Raw genomic sequence first — 17,733 nt, forward strand, 5'->3', positions numbered from 1 at the left:
TTTGCCTGTTCATACTAAATCCTAGCAACTTATATATATTTGATGTTTTCGGAATCAACAAGCCAACAAAAGCAGCGAGGGGTTAGATATGATAAGAAAAGATGCCATGCATCACATTCGGTACCCAGGACCAGGAGGATCAAAGAGGGAAGCGAGGAGGATTTGGGCTAAGCGGTGGCACGTACTCTACGTCTATAAATCGATCCCATCCATAGCTTGACTTTATACATCATATGTCACTTCAGTCTACCGTAAAGTTTTTGACATGCGGACAACCATGTTCCTCTGTTTCTACTGTCTGTTAGTACTCCCTCCGTTCCAATATGGGGAACGGATCCTTTAACATTAAGAAGAGATGTCACGAAGCTACAGTGTAATCCCTATGTAGTGCACATAGATTCTAGCCCATATACCAATGTATGCGCTGGCAGTAGAATTTGGACGAGAAAGCCCCCAGCTCCTCGCACGGTTTGGAGTACTACTCGGAGAGTTGGAGTACTACTTGGCCGCCGGAGAAGGAGGCGAGCAGGTTCACGTTGGCCTGGGCCAGGGGAGGTAGTTGCCGACCCGGGCGGCGGAGGCCTCCCTCGCCATCGCTGGCGTCGCCACCATCATCTCCGGTGGCGGCGCGAAGCTCCACAGCTGCCCGAAGTCGGCCCGCGCGGGCAGCGCCCAGAAGCCCGGGGCGGGGCCCATGGCCGCTGTTGCCGCCGCCTCGCCGGGTGCGGTGCCGTTGCCGTTGCCGCTGCCGTCGTCGTCGCGGACGCGCTTGCCGAGGATGAAGGGCAGCGTCGTGCGGGAGGTGGTGGTGCGGGTGGTGCGGGGAGGCGGCAAGCGGCTGCGCGTGCGCGTGGGGGTGGGACACGCCGGGGCGGAGCGAGGAGGGTGAGGAGGTGGAGAAGGAGGCCGTGGTGGTGCCGGAGCCGGTGGCGGCGATGATGGAGGGCTCGGCCTGGCGGAGCAGCCACTCGATGGTCTGGCCGTCGGACTTGTGGCCGAGCTTGCGCATGAGCTGGAATACCCGCGCCGCGCAAATGATGGGCATCCGGATGCGCCGCCCCCAGCCGTCCACCTTGCTATGCCGGTCCTTGGACGACGCCTTGCGCATCGCCAGCGCGCCGCCGCCATTCGTCCCGTTCGTCGCCGCCACCGGCACCAACTGCTTGTTCTCCATTCCGTCGCCGCCACCTCTCTCTCGACCAGATTCTTTGGAAGTCGAACAACTAGAGATCGGGGTTTGAAGTTCGGATGATTCGAAGGAAAGGGAAGGGAGAGATGCGCTCGTTTCCGGAGGAAGGGATAAAGTTGGGGGTATTTTCGGCCAAAGGAGCGTTCGAGTGCTAATACGCACTACATATCGGAATTTCCTCTAAAAGCTTAGGCGCACTATATATTGAAATGGAATGAAGGAAATACTATACAATTATAGACGCGAAGAACAAGGCGGCAAGTTGAGATTTACTATTGGTAAAAAAAAGTTCAGTGGAGCCACCATATTAAGGATAAAGCCATCTGCGAACAAGAGAAAGATCTACGGAAAGTCCACCCACATCTATTTTCCAGCCAACTCGAATCTTGAGGGCGAGATTCATCTTAAAAAGATAGGATTGTAACATCCCAATTTTTAATTTGGATGTTATACCTAGGTTATTATATGCATATCATATTTTATTTACATTTGGCTGTGATCCTAGAAATCTTAAGCAACTCAAGGAACCTAAGGAGAGAGTTGGAGGTTTCGTCTATTTTCATATTTGAATTTTCTCAAATGTGAAAAAAGGGTCATTTTGATTTTAATAATTTTTCTCTCCGAAATATTTCCATTATAAAAATAAAAAGAGTGGAGATAAAATGACTTTCCCAAAATAAGAGGAATATTGGAGGGAAGATTTTAAAATCAAATAAATATTTTATTCGGATTTTTATTCGAGGTTTTATTTGAATTAGAAAAATATGCATTTTTTAAAATTGCACTTTTAGGCCAGAAAAATGTTCACTTTGTTCTAAATATTTTATTTAGACAATAAAAATTATTTTTGGCATTTTTAGAATTTTATTTTTAATATTTATTTAGGATTTTTCTTCGGCGGAATTCATTTAAAAAAACTCTCCGCCGCCCGACTGGGCCAAAGGCCGAGCCGAGCCGGGCCACGCCCACGCCGCCGCCATCTTCCCGCGCGGGAGAGTCCCCGCCGCCGTTGCGTCCGAGTCCGGCCGGGCACGCCTCCCGAGGCCGACCCCAACCCGGTGCTCACTCGCCCAAGTCGCCCTCCCTGACCCCTTTAAATAGCCGCGCCGCTCCGCCGCCCGCAGCCGCCGCCGCACCGCCGCCGCTACTGCTACACGCCGCCACCGCCGCCCCGCGCCGCCCGACGCCGCCGTCCGACGCCGTCGCCGATCGGATCCATCGCCGACCAGTTTTGCTTCGGTTTTCGTCGGTTTATTTCGGTAAACCCTAGATCTAGTTCGGTTTTTTAATAGATCGATTTTTCTCGGTTTTCTTCGGTTATATCTATTTTGCGAAAGTTCGTTCGTTTAGTTCTTATAACGAACGAATTCGTTCGTTTGTCTTTGTTAGCGGACATTCATCCGATAGAATTTTACTTTTCTGTTTTATTTTTGGCTAGGGACCTATCCGTGATTATTTTTATCGCAGATTAGCTACTAATCTTCAAACCCTCGCAACTTTTTAACCGTTCGTCCGAATCCAGTGAAACTAACGCCAAAATCTTCGTCTCGAACCCCTCTTTCCAGATAACTAACTTGAACATGATTTTGGCAATTTAAAATTTGGTTGCAAGCAAATTTGATTTCGAACTTCTTTTGAGCGTAGTTGGAGTTTCGTAGCTCCGATTTGAGTGTCTCTTTTTGCAATTCGAAGCTCTTTAGTTGAACTTTCAATTTGGACTTTCTCATCTGAGTTTTACCCTTGCATCTATGCTTGAGTGCTTATGTATGCTATTGTTTGTTTGCGATAGAGTTTCCGGAGTGCGAATCATGCTACTACGAGTCACTAGGTTTTTTTCAGATCGTCAGCAAGGCAAGTAACACTTTGATCATACCCCTTTATTACCCAGTTTTTATGCATTAAATTCAATCCTCAAACACTGCATGGTTAGGATTTGATAACTTGTGGGTATTGGGAAGTAGTAGTTGAGGTAGTACCTATTGCCCTTTTTATTTAAACCCTGGGAGTTACTTCTACGTTATGCTTATACTGCTATGCCATGCTCGTAGACGTGGTTTGGTTGAGTGATACATGATAGTTGTGAGTATTATTATGAACTAAGGGTTGATTTAAGGTGGCTACTTTAACACACATCTGGGTGGATTGTTTGTGGGCACCTGGGGCAATCCAGTGCTGTCCAAGGAGAATCCCAGGGAATCCGTGTGATCATCCTATGGTCCGCCCCCCAGGCTCAAAGGGGTCATATTGTTATTCATGCTGGAAACTTCCGTGTGCAGCCACATGCCAATATGGGCTCTGGCATAGTTGAGTAAGTTGTGGGAATCCTTTCCATGATGGGCTAGCAGATTTAGGGGATTGTAGGTGTATCGGCCTATCTATCGGTTAAGGGGACCTCTTCTGAAAGACTGTGTCTCGGTCATCCATTTCTCAAACATCATGCAGTGCGAGAAATACAACGGAGGAGATCGAGTCTTGTGGGGAAAAGTGCACAAACCTCTGCAGAGTGTACAAACTAATCATGATTAGCCGTGTCTCCGGTTATGGACATCCTGAGTATCTGGTGCTTGAATTATTATGTTGATCTCATCACTTTATTTAATTAACTTGTTGGGTTAATGATTACTTTAATTGGTATTGAGATGGGGTTTCCATTCTCAATGTTTATCAACCAACTGTGTAGTTAAATAAAATATATTCCTTTGTTGTAGGGAAAAATTTGCTTTTCGCAAAAACATAATAACCGTAGAGCCTCCAGCAGCCATACATGCATATAGATGTAGTTGTTACATGTTCATTGCTCTACATTGTTATTTTGCCAGCATATTCCATGTCCTGACCCATTTTCGGGCTGCAACATATTATGTTGCAGACTTTTCAGATGAAGAGTAAGGTGCGCTAGGTAGTTGTCGTGCACTCAGCTATGCCGTTGGAGTTGATGGACTCACTTTATCTTCCAAGCCTTACGATGTTATATTATTTAGATGGCCTTAAGCCATATTATTGTAATAAGTTCTCTTCTGAGACTATCGATGTATTAAGTGTGTGATTGAAACTTTGTTATAAATCCTTTAAGTACTGTGTGTGTCAGCATTACCGATCTAGGGATGGCACTTATGCACAGAGATTTGACCGTTTGAGGTCAGATTGCTACAGATATAATCAAAGCCCCAAACATCAAATGGTTCAATAACAAGTGAATAATTCATAGGCATTTCTAGACATCTACTAATATTACCAATTCTTTGACATTCATCACAAGACAAGACAAACTTACGGGCATCCTTGAAGAGGGTGGGCCAATAAAAACTGGATTGCAATACCTTATGTGCAGTTCTATCTCCAGCATGGTGTCCTCCATATGCCTCGGAGTTGTAAGTGCATCTAGTGCCCCTTAGTGATTTTGGTGTATTGAAGACTTATAGGTTAAGGGACTGACGCGTTTGCGAGTGTACACAGGTCTATAAGTATATGAGGAGTTTGATATTTACAGAGAAAGTCGACCCCTAAAAATGAAGTTCTTCGACTGAAGACTTTGGATTTCTGAAGACTTACTGAAGACTTTGAAAGTGAAGAAAATGTTGTAATCCTGAAGACTTGGTATTCATTCGAGGAACATGAAGCATGAAGACTTTTGTTTTCGTAGTTTCATTTTCTCTTTCTTGAGTCATAGGAAACACCGTACTGTTAAAGGGGGTCGAGGAAATACTAAGGAAAAATTTCTAAGTAATGCTCAACTCAAAATCCTACACCTACCAATCCCTTTGAGTGAATCCATTGGAAATCTCATACAGTTCAGTCAATTTCTTCAGTGACAGAGACGAAGTTCTTGTGGTCTCTGAGGAATTTGATCTGACTGAGGAGTTAGGAATTCGCCAGTGCGGATTGCCTACACAGTGAGGAACATGATAGCCCTGAGGAATTTGATACTCAAAATTCCGACCGTTGCTGTGCTATGCGCCAACTGTCCCAAAATATCTACCCACCTAACGGTCATATCATTGAAGGGCATTTATGTCTTATCATGTCGGGCTGCTCCCTAGTCTATAAATAGCCGCCCCTACAACCACTAGCTAGTTGGCTGCTCCGAGAGAAACTAACGCTTGTCATTTGAGAGCATCCCATCCTCCGAGGACTTTGAGTGAAAATCATCAAGTGAGGAAAACCCAAATCCAAACACCTACAAACCCCAAGTGATTGAGCATCACTGAAGAGATTGATCCTGCATGGATCCAACGCTTATTACCTTTGAAGACCGTGCATCTTCCAGACAATTAGGCGTCATGGTCTAGATCATCCAAGAGGGAATTGTGAAGGTTTGGAAGTCACCTGAAGACTTACCGAGTGATTGGGCGAGGTCTGTGTGACCTTAGCTCAAGGGGAATATGGTGAGGACTGAGTGTCCTGAGCTGCGTGTTCAGGACTGGGTGTTCGGGACTGTGTGTCCTCAGGTTTAAATACCTAGCCGCCCTAATCGGACGTACAACTGTCACAGTAGTTGGAACCGGTCTACCAAATCATTGTCTTCACCAAGCTACCTGGTTCCATTTCCTCAACCCTTCCATTTCCTCATTTCTCTGTTGTGTGCTTGTTCATATCTGTTTGAAGACTTTGACTGAAGACTTTCTCTATTTCCTCAGTTCAATTTCTTCAGTCTGTTTGTCTTATCGTGTGTTATCCTGTGTTTACGCTTTCTGTACTCCGTGCTTGTTTTCATTTCTTCATGAAGACCATGCTCATGCTTTGTTATGTTTACTTCTGAGTACTTATTCCGCTGCAAGTAGTTCTTCACTCAGGAATTTCCTCACCCTGAAATTCCTAAGTAAAGAATTCATAAAAATCGCCTATTCACCCCCTCTAGTCGATATAACGCACTTTCAATTGGTATCAGAGCAAGGTACTCCCTTATTCTGTGTGATTTTGGTTTAACCATCTGGAGTTTTAGTTATGTCGACCACAGGAATGAAGACTGTGACTTGCCCCATCTTTGACGGTCATGATTATCCCAAGTGGAAGGCCATGATGAAGAAGCGCCTCATGGCGATGAATAGCAAATTCTGGACCGTCACCAAGATTGGTCTTACTGACCTATGCAAGATGGCGGAGGCTGATGATATTCGCAAATACACACTTCTCAATCTCACGGTGAAGGACATCATCTGCTCCAGCTTGTCACAAAATCAGTTCAGGAACGTTATGCATCTTAGTCATGCGAAACTCATCTAGGACCGACTCTCTGAGGTCTATGAAGGTCATCGAGCTCACCATGATCCCTGGTTCGAAGAATTCACGGAATCGCGCAAGGCTATGACTTTCAATCCAGAGTCATCATCCTCTGCACCATGCCTTATGGCAAAAGGTGCCAAGGTAACCGGCTGCTACTTATCTGAGTCAAGTGATGATGAATCTGGTGATGAATTTGGACCCAGTTATGTCAAACTTGCTTCCCTTGCCACTAAACAACAAAGAGCTTTGGAAAAAGTTCAAAACATGCTAAATGATAGCGACGATATGTTGGGCGAGGAAATGGATCGCACTAAAATTTTGACTGAAAATCTTCAGAGACTTCAGTCCAAGTTTGACAATCTTCAAGGTTATCATAACACTCTCCTATCTTATCATGAGAAGCTTTCTTATGAATTTCTTCAAAGAAAGCAAGATCTTGAGCAGTTAAGAGTGAGTTATGAAGATCTTCAGAAGGAGCGTGATTCATTACTTGCTCAACAGATCAGCGCTACTCAGGATGAATTTGTTCCTCCATGTTTGAAGTACATTGAACGTGAAACTGCTAATTCTTCACCTGAATGCTCAAATACTTCCATTGCTACAAATTCTTCAACTGCCTCTGCTATCACTAATTCCTCATCTGAGGACATTGCTAGTATCAGTGATGATGCAGGGCTGAAGGAATTATATATGACAGGCATGTACAAAAGCCTCAAAGGGCATCAGGCTCTTTGTGACGTGCTTAAAAAGCACATCCTCAACAGGAACCCTAGAAAAGAGGGTATTGCCTTTGAGAGGAAACTCAATGCTGATGGGACCTACTGGAACCTGAGCAGTATCCCAAAACCTCATGGGTTGCTGCAAAGGGACTTTCAGTGGATCCATCTACTTTATCTGGCTTTACATGTGAATCTTCTTATTCTTCCGATGAGTCATTTGACTCCAATTATAAACTGTTCAAAAATCATAATGGTAAAGTATTTGCTAGATATGTTGGCACTAACTGCAGGAACGGTTCTCCTATGAAGAAAATCTGGGTTTCCAAAAGGTGCCTTGAAAATCTTCAGGTGAATTTCATCATGACACCACCTGTGAAGAATAGGAACCCCAGATCAAATTCTTCATATGGATCCAAGTCCTCATATGGATCAAACTCCTCACGTGGATCAAATTCCTCAAAAGGATCAAAGTCCTCATATGAACATCATCGTGCTAACCCGTCTATTTCGTAGGGAAGATCTAAGGATTATGGATATGTGCATTATTCTTCAAATCATTATGTTCATAAGTCCTCGAAGAATTTCTATGCTTACCCTAACCCCTCTTATGTGAAACGAAGTGGATTGGCATCTATGCCACCTTTCTCTTATGGAGCTCGCAGAATGATGAACTCTTTGCCACCCCTTCAGATGTGGGTGGTGAAGAAAAAGAACTAACCTCTTATGCAGGGTCAGGTCTCCAGACGAACTTAATCATCTGAAGAATTTGCTGGAGACCTGAATGTGCTTGAAAGGACGCAAGCTAATCATGAATAAATGAATTTTCATTTCTCATGTCCTCATACTGCTTTATCTGTTTTATTACTTGATGAAATTGATCTGATGAAATTAATACCATATTCTTCACTGATGAAGTATATGAGTTCGTAAGTTGCACTAATTCATCTGGAGGATGATCAACCCAAAGCCACTGAGTGGGTCCTCGATAGTGGATGTACAAATCACATGACTGGTGACAGGAGCTTATTGATGGACTCTGCTTTCTCTCCATCACATCTGAAGCATATCACCTACGCCGACAAAGGCAAAAGCAAGGTATTGGGTCTAGGTAAGGTTGCAATCTCAAAGTATCGACACATGGACAAAGTCATGCTTGTCGAGTCCTTAGGGTTCAACCTCATGTCTGTCTCAATGCTTTGTGATCTTGATATGGTTGTTGTCTTTGGCAAGTATCGTTGTGTTGTGATCATGGAAGCTGACAATTCCAAAGTCTTCGAAGGCTTTAGGAGAGGAGATTTGTATATTGTTGATTTCTCTACAGGACCACAACCTGCTACATGTCTACTTGCAAAAGCTTCAGAAGGCTGGCTATGGCATCGACGACTTGGTCATGCTGGCATGAGGAATTTGCACATGCTCGCGAAGAATAAGCATGTCATTGGCATTGAAAATGTCAAATTCCTCAAGGATCACTTATGCGGAGCCTGTGAAGCTGGAAAAATGACCAAGGCCAAGCATCTAGCGAAGACTATCATGACCACTACTAGACCATTTGAATTACTTCACATGGATCTCTTTGGCCCTACTCACTATGCCACATTTACTAATGTTGCATCCTTATATGGCTTTGTCATTGTTGATGATTATTCTCGATATGCATGGGTCCATATCATCACTTACAAAACTGAAGTGCAGGAAGTCTTCAAACGATTTTCATCAAGGGCTTCAACCAACTTTGGTGTGAAGATCAAGCACATCAGAAGTGATAATGGAACTGAGTTCAAGAACACTGGTCTTGTTGACTATCTTGATGAACTTGGTATTACTCATGAGTTATCTTCTCCTTATACTCCTCAGCAAAATGGCGTCGTAGAGCGCAAGAACAGGACTCTTGTTGAGATGGCCCGCACTATGCTTGATGAGTACAAGACGCCTCCTCGCTTTTGGCCTGAGGCAATTGATACTGCGTGCCACATCATCAACAGGGTATATCTTCACAAATTCTTCAAGAAGACTGCATATGAACTCCTCACTGACAAGAAACCCAATGTGAGTTATTTCAAAGTCTTCGGTGCTAAATGTTGGATTAGAGATCCTCATCACAGTTCTAAATTTGCATCGAAAGCACATAAAGGTTTTATGCTCGGTTATGGTAAGGACTCGCACACCTGCAGAGTCTTCAACACCTATCATCACAATGTTGTTGAAACTGTAGATGTGCGGTTCGATGAAACTAATGGCTCGCAAAGAGAGCACCTACCTCCTGTGACAGATGAAATACCTCCTGAGGAATCTATTAAGTTCAAGGCTACTGAGGATGTCATCCTACTGAAGAATCTGCTGAAGAAGTCATTCCAGAACATGAAGAATGTCATGCTGATGCACCTAAGGAAAATGGTCCTGAAGAAAATGCTGATCAAATTCCTCAACGAGAACCCGCTCATCCTCGCATTGCAAATGAAGTGCAAATTGAGAAAATCATCAACGACATCAACATTCCAGGTCCTCTCACACGCTCAATAGCTTCACATTTATCTAACTTTTGTGGGCACTTTGCTTTCGTCTCTATCACAGAGCCCACTAAGGTAGATGAAGCATTTCTAGAGCCTGAGTGGATTCAAGCTATGCAAGAGGGATTAATCAATTTGAATTTAACGACGTCTGGGAACTGGTCAAACGTCCAGATCCTCGCAAGCACAATATCATCGGCACAAAGTGGATCTACCACAACAAGCAAGATGAAAATGGCCTTGTGGTGAGGAATAAGGCACGACTTGTAGCTCAAGGCTACACACAGGTTGAAGGAATTGATTTCGATGAAACTTTTGCACCTGCTGCTAGACTTGAAGCTATTCACATATTACTTGCTTATGCTAACCATCATGATATCATCTTATATCAAATGGATGTGAAAAGTGCATTCCTCAATGGTAAGCTTGAGGAAGAAGTATATGTTGCTCAACCCCTAGGTTTTGAAGATCCAAAGCATCTTGACAAAGTCTTCAGACTCAATAAGGCCCTCTATGGCCTCAAGCAGGCCCCACGGGCGTGCTATGATACTTTGAAGGAATTCCTCATGAAGAAAGGCTTCAAACCGGTTCACTTGACCCAACTCTTTTCACTAAATCTTATGATGGTGAATTGTTTGTGTGCCAAATTTATGTTGATGATATCATTTTCGGCTGTACTGACCAATGTTACAGTGATGAATTTGCCTATATGATGAGTGAAGAATATCAAATGTCTATGATGGGAGAATTGAAATTCTTCTTAGGTCTTCAGATTCGTCAACAGCGCAATGGCATATTCATATCTCAGGAGAAATACCTCAAGGATGTACTGAGGAAATTCGGCATGCAAGATTGCAAAGGAGTCAAAATCCCTATGCCCACAAATGGTCATCTATGCACTAATGAAAATAAAATTGACTTCGATCAAAAGGTATATCGCTCCATGATTGGTTATGTATTGTACTTATGTGCATCTAGGCCAGATATTATGCTTAGTGTTTGCATGTGTGCCCGATTTCAAGCTACACCGAAGGAATCACACCATAAGGTTGTGAAGCATATTCTTCGATATCTAGTTCACACACCAACACTTGGATTATGGTACCCCAAGGGCTCGGCTTTTGATCTCATTGGATATTCAGACTCTGACTATGCTCGTGATCGTGTGTACCGCAAGTCAACATCTGGCACATGCCATTTCCTCGGACGATCTTTGGTATGTTGGTCCTCGAAGAAACAGAACTGTGTATCACTGTCTACTCCTGAAGCTGAGTACATTGCTGCTAGTTCTTGCTATGCTCAACTACTATGGATGAAGCAAACACTCAAGGACTACGGCGTCAACGTGAAGAATGTGCCACTCTACTATGACAATGAGAGTGCCATCAAGATTGCTCATAACCCAGTTTAGCACTCGAAGACAAAGCACATTCAGATTTGTCATCATTTTCTTTGTGATCATGTGTTGAAGGGTGAAATCTCTATTGAGCATGTGAAGACTGAAGAACAACTAGCCGATATCTTCACTAAGCCCTTGGATGAGAAGAGATTTAGCAAGTTGTGGTGTGAGCTAAATATCCTAGAATCTTCGAATGTTCTTTGAAAAGGACACTCATCCTAACACTTATGCAAAATTGATGACTTAGATGTGCAACACATGAAGAAACGTTTTTATTCAATCAATGAAGAATAACACTCTAAGTATGAAGAGATTAACGAAGAATTTGATTCTTAGAACCCTACGACAATTGTACGCGATGTCTGAAATCATCATTCTTATACGGTGGGTCACGCCACCACCAAATGTTGAAAATCTTCAATTGAGTTTTCCTCAGTTCTTTGAAATTCCTCAGTTGTTTTTCAACTTGCATTGTCTTCACTATTTCCGTCGTTTTTCTTCTTGACTATATGTATGAGTTTATGTCCTCTACAACATTCACTTATTGCTATTTCTTCTAGTTGCTCTTACTGCTAAGTGAATGTGATCGGACCCTTCCCTCTCTATGCTAAACCAAACCCAGTCTATTCACAAATTCTTCATGTGCGTTCTATTTGAATCTCATTCAAAATCTTCACTGTGTCCTAGTCAGTTGAAGAAATTGCGAACGAAACTTTAAAACCTATCTTATCTAAATTTTTGGCTTTGCCGCTCAAACCGTTCCGCATTCTATGCAATGTTTATCTATTCACCCACAATCTCGCATGATCGCCACCTCTCTATACGTGGGTGACACATGCCAAGCGAATGAGAAAGGTCAGGGGCACGTTTGTCCTATTTCCTCGGGCGAGCGGTTTATCACTTCGGCTATAAATAGCCCTCTCCCTTCCTCACTTCACTTTTACTCCGCTCAACCTCGCTCCCTCGCTCGAGCTCCCCAACCCTAGCGCCGCCGCTAATTCCATCATCGCCGGTGAGGAAGAGCTTCACTTCCTCGACCTCGCCGCCGCCGTACTCACGTTGGACGCAGATTTCTTCACTCCGCCGCCGCCGTAGCTGTCTTCCTCAGCCAAGTTAGGGCGTGGAAGATCTGAACCGACGAGCTTCAAATCTACACTTCCTAGTTTGTCGTGTTCTTCGTCAAGGGTAATTAAAAGTTACTTTTACTACCCTTGTTGATTCTGATGTTTTCTTCAAATCTTCAAAAGGTGTTTATTCCTCAACTCTTCACACACTAAACACCTCACATATCATTTGTTCTTGATCTGTTTCTCTAAGCAACATTTTTCTTCAAGATTCCTCAATTGTGTGGATTTTCAAATCTGTACAACTCTGGAACCTAAGTCAAAGACCGCTTAGTGAAATTCTTCAAGACTCATCTGGTCAATTTCCTCAAACTTGTTATTTTTGCAAAAAATTCTGAGAACGCATATGATCTCTCCAAATTCTTCGCACCTATACTCTGTTCACAGGTACACATGTCCGCTGCTGAATCATTAGGTTCTCATCAACTTAACTCATTTGCAGCGTTCCTCGAAGAAAAGTTGCATACCTCTTCAGAGAACTCAATCGTTAAAAACCCTCAGCTGAAGAAAATGGCAAATGGCAAGAAACCTCAGAAGGGAGGAAAGAAGCTAGAAGTCAACATTGCGTTTGAAATCCCTGAGGACATATACAAGGATTATTGCACTCCTGATGAGGCCACCCATGGGAAGGAAACTAAGAATGAGCGCAAAGTGCGCATCCAAAGGATATAGAGGAGATGGGCACGGGAATGGAGGGAATACAGATATGTCACTCCCAAGTATATGAAGAAATTTGCTCTTCATCCTCCATGCCCAAGACCCCCTTTGGCACCTGGCCAAGAAGCTGATCCCACCAGTGTCAAGCGTGGTGAGGATTATCCTGATGAATGGGCCAAGTGCCAGGCCAAGCTTGCCAGAGTAGCTAAGTAAGCAGTGAGGAAATTCAATGAAGACTGTTGCTACTGCTGCCACTGTTGAGGCCTCTACAAGTAAGCCCAAGAAGGCAATGCCAAAGAAGCCGGCTCATAAGCCAAGCGCTTCTACCCAAATGCCCTCATGGCCAAGTTCCTCAGCAATGCCCTCATGGCCAGTTTCTTCAAAGCCCTCATGGCTAATTCCTCAACCCACACCAGCTCCTCCAAAGTCCTCAGCTCCTCCGTCAAAGTCCTCCGCACCTGCGCATCTTGCATCGTGCCGAAGGACAACATGCATCTCTATTGCCTCACGCGCCTCTGCAAGTTCTTCACCTCCACTGCATTCTTCAACTGGCCCCACTCTGCTGAAGACCAAGGCAACTAATGGACAAGGCTCTCGACCAAGTCCTCAAAAGAAGCAGGTCGCTTTTCAAGTGCCATCTGATGAAGACGAAGCTGATGATGAAGAACTTGCTGAAATCATCAAGGACAGGCAAGTCAGGGCCGCTAGAGCCAAAGGCACAAGTGTGCCTCTGCTTTTGGATCCAAAGTTGATCCTTGATTACATTGATCTCTGGCACAAGGACCCCAACACTCCCATGCATGATTTCAAGTTGACTCCTGGCCAAAGTCATATGTTGACTCACTTCATTCAGGAAGAGAAATGGAAATTTGAAAAGGCCAGGCAGATCAAGAAAGCGCAGTACAAAAAGGAGCGTTTCCTAAAGAAAAACTTTGTCTCTATGACAACTGAAGAACTTGTCACTATTCAATCTGAGATCAAGAAACTCAGTGATGAATTTGACGCATACCGCGCTGATTGGCTGGGAGCCAAGGTTCGTTTTGTGATACTTGCTGACAACTTCACCTCCACTGTTGCAGCACAAATGCAACAAGAAATTTCTCAGGCTGCAGCATCTGCTCAACCTACTGAAGAAAATGCCAGCACCGCTGATGAAACTCATGCTGCTGAAGAAAATGCTAATTCCAGGGCTGATGATTGCATTCCAGCCGCTAAAGAAATTGCCAGGGCAACCACTAGTGTTGTGCCTGAAGAAAATGAAGAAGTCAGGGCAACTGCATCAGTTGTGCCTGAAGATCTTGGACCAAATTCCTCTGCTCCTCCTGCGCCTACACCAACTCCTATCCTTCCATCTGCATCAGATGTGAAGAAGACCAAGGCTGCAGAGCGTGCAGCTGTGAAGAAAAGGAAGACATCAACTGCATCAGATTCTTCAGGTCCAAAGAAAATGGAGCCACTAACAAGTTCCTATGACAATCCAACTGATGGTGTTCCTGTCTCATCCATGCCATCAAAGGACCTTGTTCCTTTTGATGAAGAATACGTGATCCCAAGCGGATCAGATGATGACATTCCTTCTGCTGCTTCGTCATAGCAGTTGGATGAAGGAATTGAAGTGGATGAAATCCCTTCAACCCCAATAATCTCATCGCCCATGCCTCAGTTCACTGCTGAAGAGGACGATGTTGAAGAAATGAATGAAGAAGAAGATGTGGACATTGGATGCACCACTCCAGTGTTGAACGATGACTTTTGGGAAAGTCAGCATCCCAATTATCCTCTGTTCACACCACTACAACAAATTCCTCAGTCCCCTGTCCCTACTGAAGTACAACTGGGATCTGAAGAACCTCGTGCCACACCATCTGTCCATGAAGAGATTCCAGCCACTAGTGCTGAAGCATATGTAAATGAAGAATTGAAGTCCCAGGCTGCCACTGAAGAAGAACCTAAAATTCCTTAGCCTGCGGAACCTGAGATCGAGATCCTAAGGTTGTGATGCAATTGACTGAAACTCCTCACCCCAAGCCAAAGGATCCCTTCTCGAAGAAGCAAAAATTCAAGGCTGATGACTTCTTTGGCGATCATGTATTCTTCACTGACTATAATCCTTATGACTCTACTCGTCTAAGGAGGAAGCGTTTCTGGACTGCCAGCCAGGCCAACTTCTATTATTCACTACTTTTCAACAAGGACAAAATCTTCTACCATGAGCATATTCCTCACGTGGACATGGAATCATTGCCTTGTTTCTCTCCTGTCCTCGGTGTGCTTCATGATGCAGGCCTCCTCAATTTTTGCTCTGACATTGTTGATTGGAGTGAAGAGCTTATTCTTCAGTTCTATGCGACACTGCACATCACAGGTGATCCTGAAGATATCAACACCCGGGTCTTGGACTGGATGACCGATAACACTCATTATAAGGTACCGGCCTCTGAAATACTTCACGCCCTGCTCATCAGTCCACCCAGTGAAGGAGCTCATTGCATGTACCAAGAACCTGAACTCACTGCTCATTACATGCAAGTTCTAATGAAGCCTCTGAAGCACGGCCAAGCCCCAAGGACCCAATTCCTTGTGAAGGACTTACTCTATGTGCCCAGAACAGTCTATCGCATTCTGACGAGGACAATGAGTCCTATCAAAGGCCACGACTCATCTGATGAGGAAATAGTTGGCATCATGAAGAATCTACTATTCAGCATCATTCATAGCATTCCTGTCAATTACTATGATTTCTTCATGAGGACTCTGGCAAATTTTGCACTCTCTCCGTTTGAATTGAAGCCTCATGCTCCTTGGATTATGAGATTCCTCAGAACAAGGTCTTCACGCAACTACAAGGCTGATTTTCAGAATCACCTCAGCTACCTGCCCCCGATTGAAGTCCTCAAGCAGACTTATACCTCAACTAATGAAAAGGGGAAGGCACCTATTGTCATTGATGAAGGCATTCATCCATTGGATGGTCAGTTTCGCAAAGCTGCATCTTATTCCACCAATGTTGACTCTGCCACTCATGACTCTGCTGCAAATGCATCCAAGTCAAATCCTCAAGCCACATCTCCCAGGGTGATGACTGACCGTGAGCTACTTCTTAGTCTTCACTAGAAGGTGGATCACAACCATAAATGGGTTAAGCATCAGTTTGGTTCTATTCTTCACAACATGACTGCTACACATAATGCAGTGAAGAAAAACCATTACTACCTCCATGAAGTTTTCGGTCGCACTTGGGCTGTCTTATCACATCTGTATGGTGAAGAAGATTTGAAGCAAATGGGTCTCAAGGAGAACTTTGACTGGTCTGCACCTCCACCGAAGAAATTCAAGAAGGTCAAAGTTCCTTCCTTGGTGGCCAGCTCATATTCTTCATCCCGCGACACCGACGAGTATGAAGACTTGCACGACACTGCGGCAGGCCCTACAACGACAAACGACCCCAACAACGCTGGCGCTCCTCCATCAACTTGATATTCTCCAGGGGCGTTAGTCCTCATTTTTGATCCTTTTGGTCATTCGATGACAAAGGGGGAGAAATTTGAGTTAGTCTTCAAGCGGGTCTACCTATATGGGCGTTTTTTTATAAGTTACAACTCTTGTTCTTTTGAAGTCTGTGCCGGATCGAGTTGTAATCTTAAACTCTATGGTGGTCTGATACTTGTGCTGATTTCTTCTGCATGCTTATTCCTCATTAATGTTAATGCACGCATGTTGAATTACATCAGTAACCATATTTCATCATGCATTTCAAATTCTTCATATTATATGTTAAATGCGTGTATGAATTACAAGATATAGGGGGAGATCTCCATGATTCTACTCTTCAAGTGTGCACTGCTTCTAAAGCAAAATCCTTACTATGCACATCTTCAGGGGGAGTTCTTCTATATCTTGCAATCAAATTCCTCAATATCAGTATTTACACTTCATATGTTTATCCCCATTGAAAACTTAACCTATATTGTCATCAATCACCAAAAAGGGGGAGATTGTAAGTGCATCTAGTGCCCCTTAGTGATTTTGGTGTATTGAAGACTTATAGGTTAAGGGACTGATGCGTTTGCGAGTGTACACAGGTCTATAAGTATATGAGGAGTTTGATATTTAAAGAGAAAGTCGACCCCTAAAAATGAAGTTCTTTGACTGAAGACTTTGGATTTCTGAAGACTTACTGAAGACTTTGAAAGTGAAGAAATTGGTGTAATCCTGAAAACTTGGTATTCATTCGAGGAACATGAAGCATGAAGACTTTTGTTTTCGTAGTTTCATTTTCTATTTCTTGAGTCATGGAAAACACCGTACTGTTAAAGGGGGTTGAGGAAATTGAAGGAAATATGCCCTAGAGGCAATAATAAAGTTGTTATTTATATTTCCTTATATCATGATAAATGTTTATTATTCATGCTAGAATTGTATTAACCGGAAACTTAGTATATGTGTGAATATATAGACAAACTAAGTGTCAATAGTATGCATCTACTTGACTAGCTCGTTGAATCAAACATGGTTAAGTTTCCTAGCCATAGACATGAGTTGTCATTTGATTAATGGGATCACATCATTAGGACAATGATGTGATTGACTTGACCCATTCCGTTAGCTTAGCACTTGATCGTTTAGTATGTTGCTATTGCTTTCTTCATGACTTATACATGTTCCTATGACTATGAGATTATGCAACTCCCGTTTACCGGAGGAACACCTTGTGTGCTACCAAATGTCACAACGTAACTGGGTGATTATAAAGGTGCTCTACAGGTGTCTCCGAAGGTACTTGTTGAGTTGGCGTATTTTGAGATTAGGAATTTTCACTCCGATTGTCGGAGAGGTATCTCTGGGCCCACTCGGTAATACACATCACTATAAGCCTTGCAAGCATTGTAACTAATGAGTTAGTTGCAGGATG

General features: G+C 43.6%; 1 pseudogene; it reads right to left on the reverse strand.

Moving 5' to 3' along the window:
- Nucleotides 1–264: 264 nt before the first annotated feature.
- On the reverse strand, nt 265–1,359 carry LOC125522251 (annotated as a pseudogene).
- Nucleotides 1,360–17,733: the final 16,374 nt, after the last annotated feature.

This window comes from Triticum urartu, chromosome 7, assembly GCF_003073215.2.
Source record: "Triticum urartu cultivar G1812 chromosome 7, Tu2.1, whole genome shotgun sequence".
Classification (NCBI taxonomy): domain Eukaryota; kingdom Viridiplantae; phylum Streptophyta; class Magnoliopsida; order Poales; family Poaceae; genus Triticum; species Triticum urartu.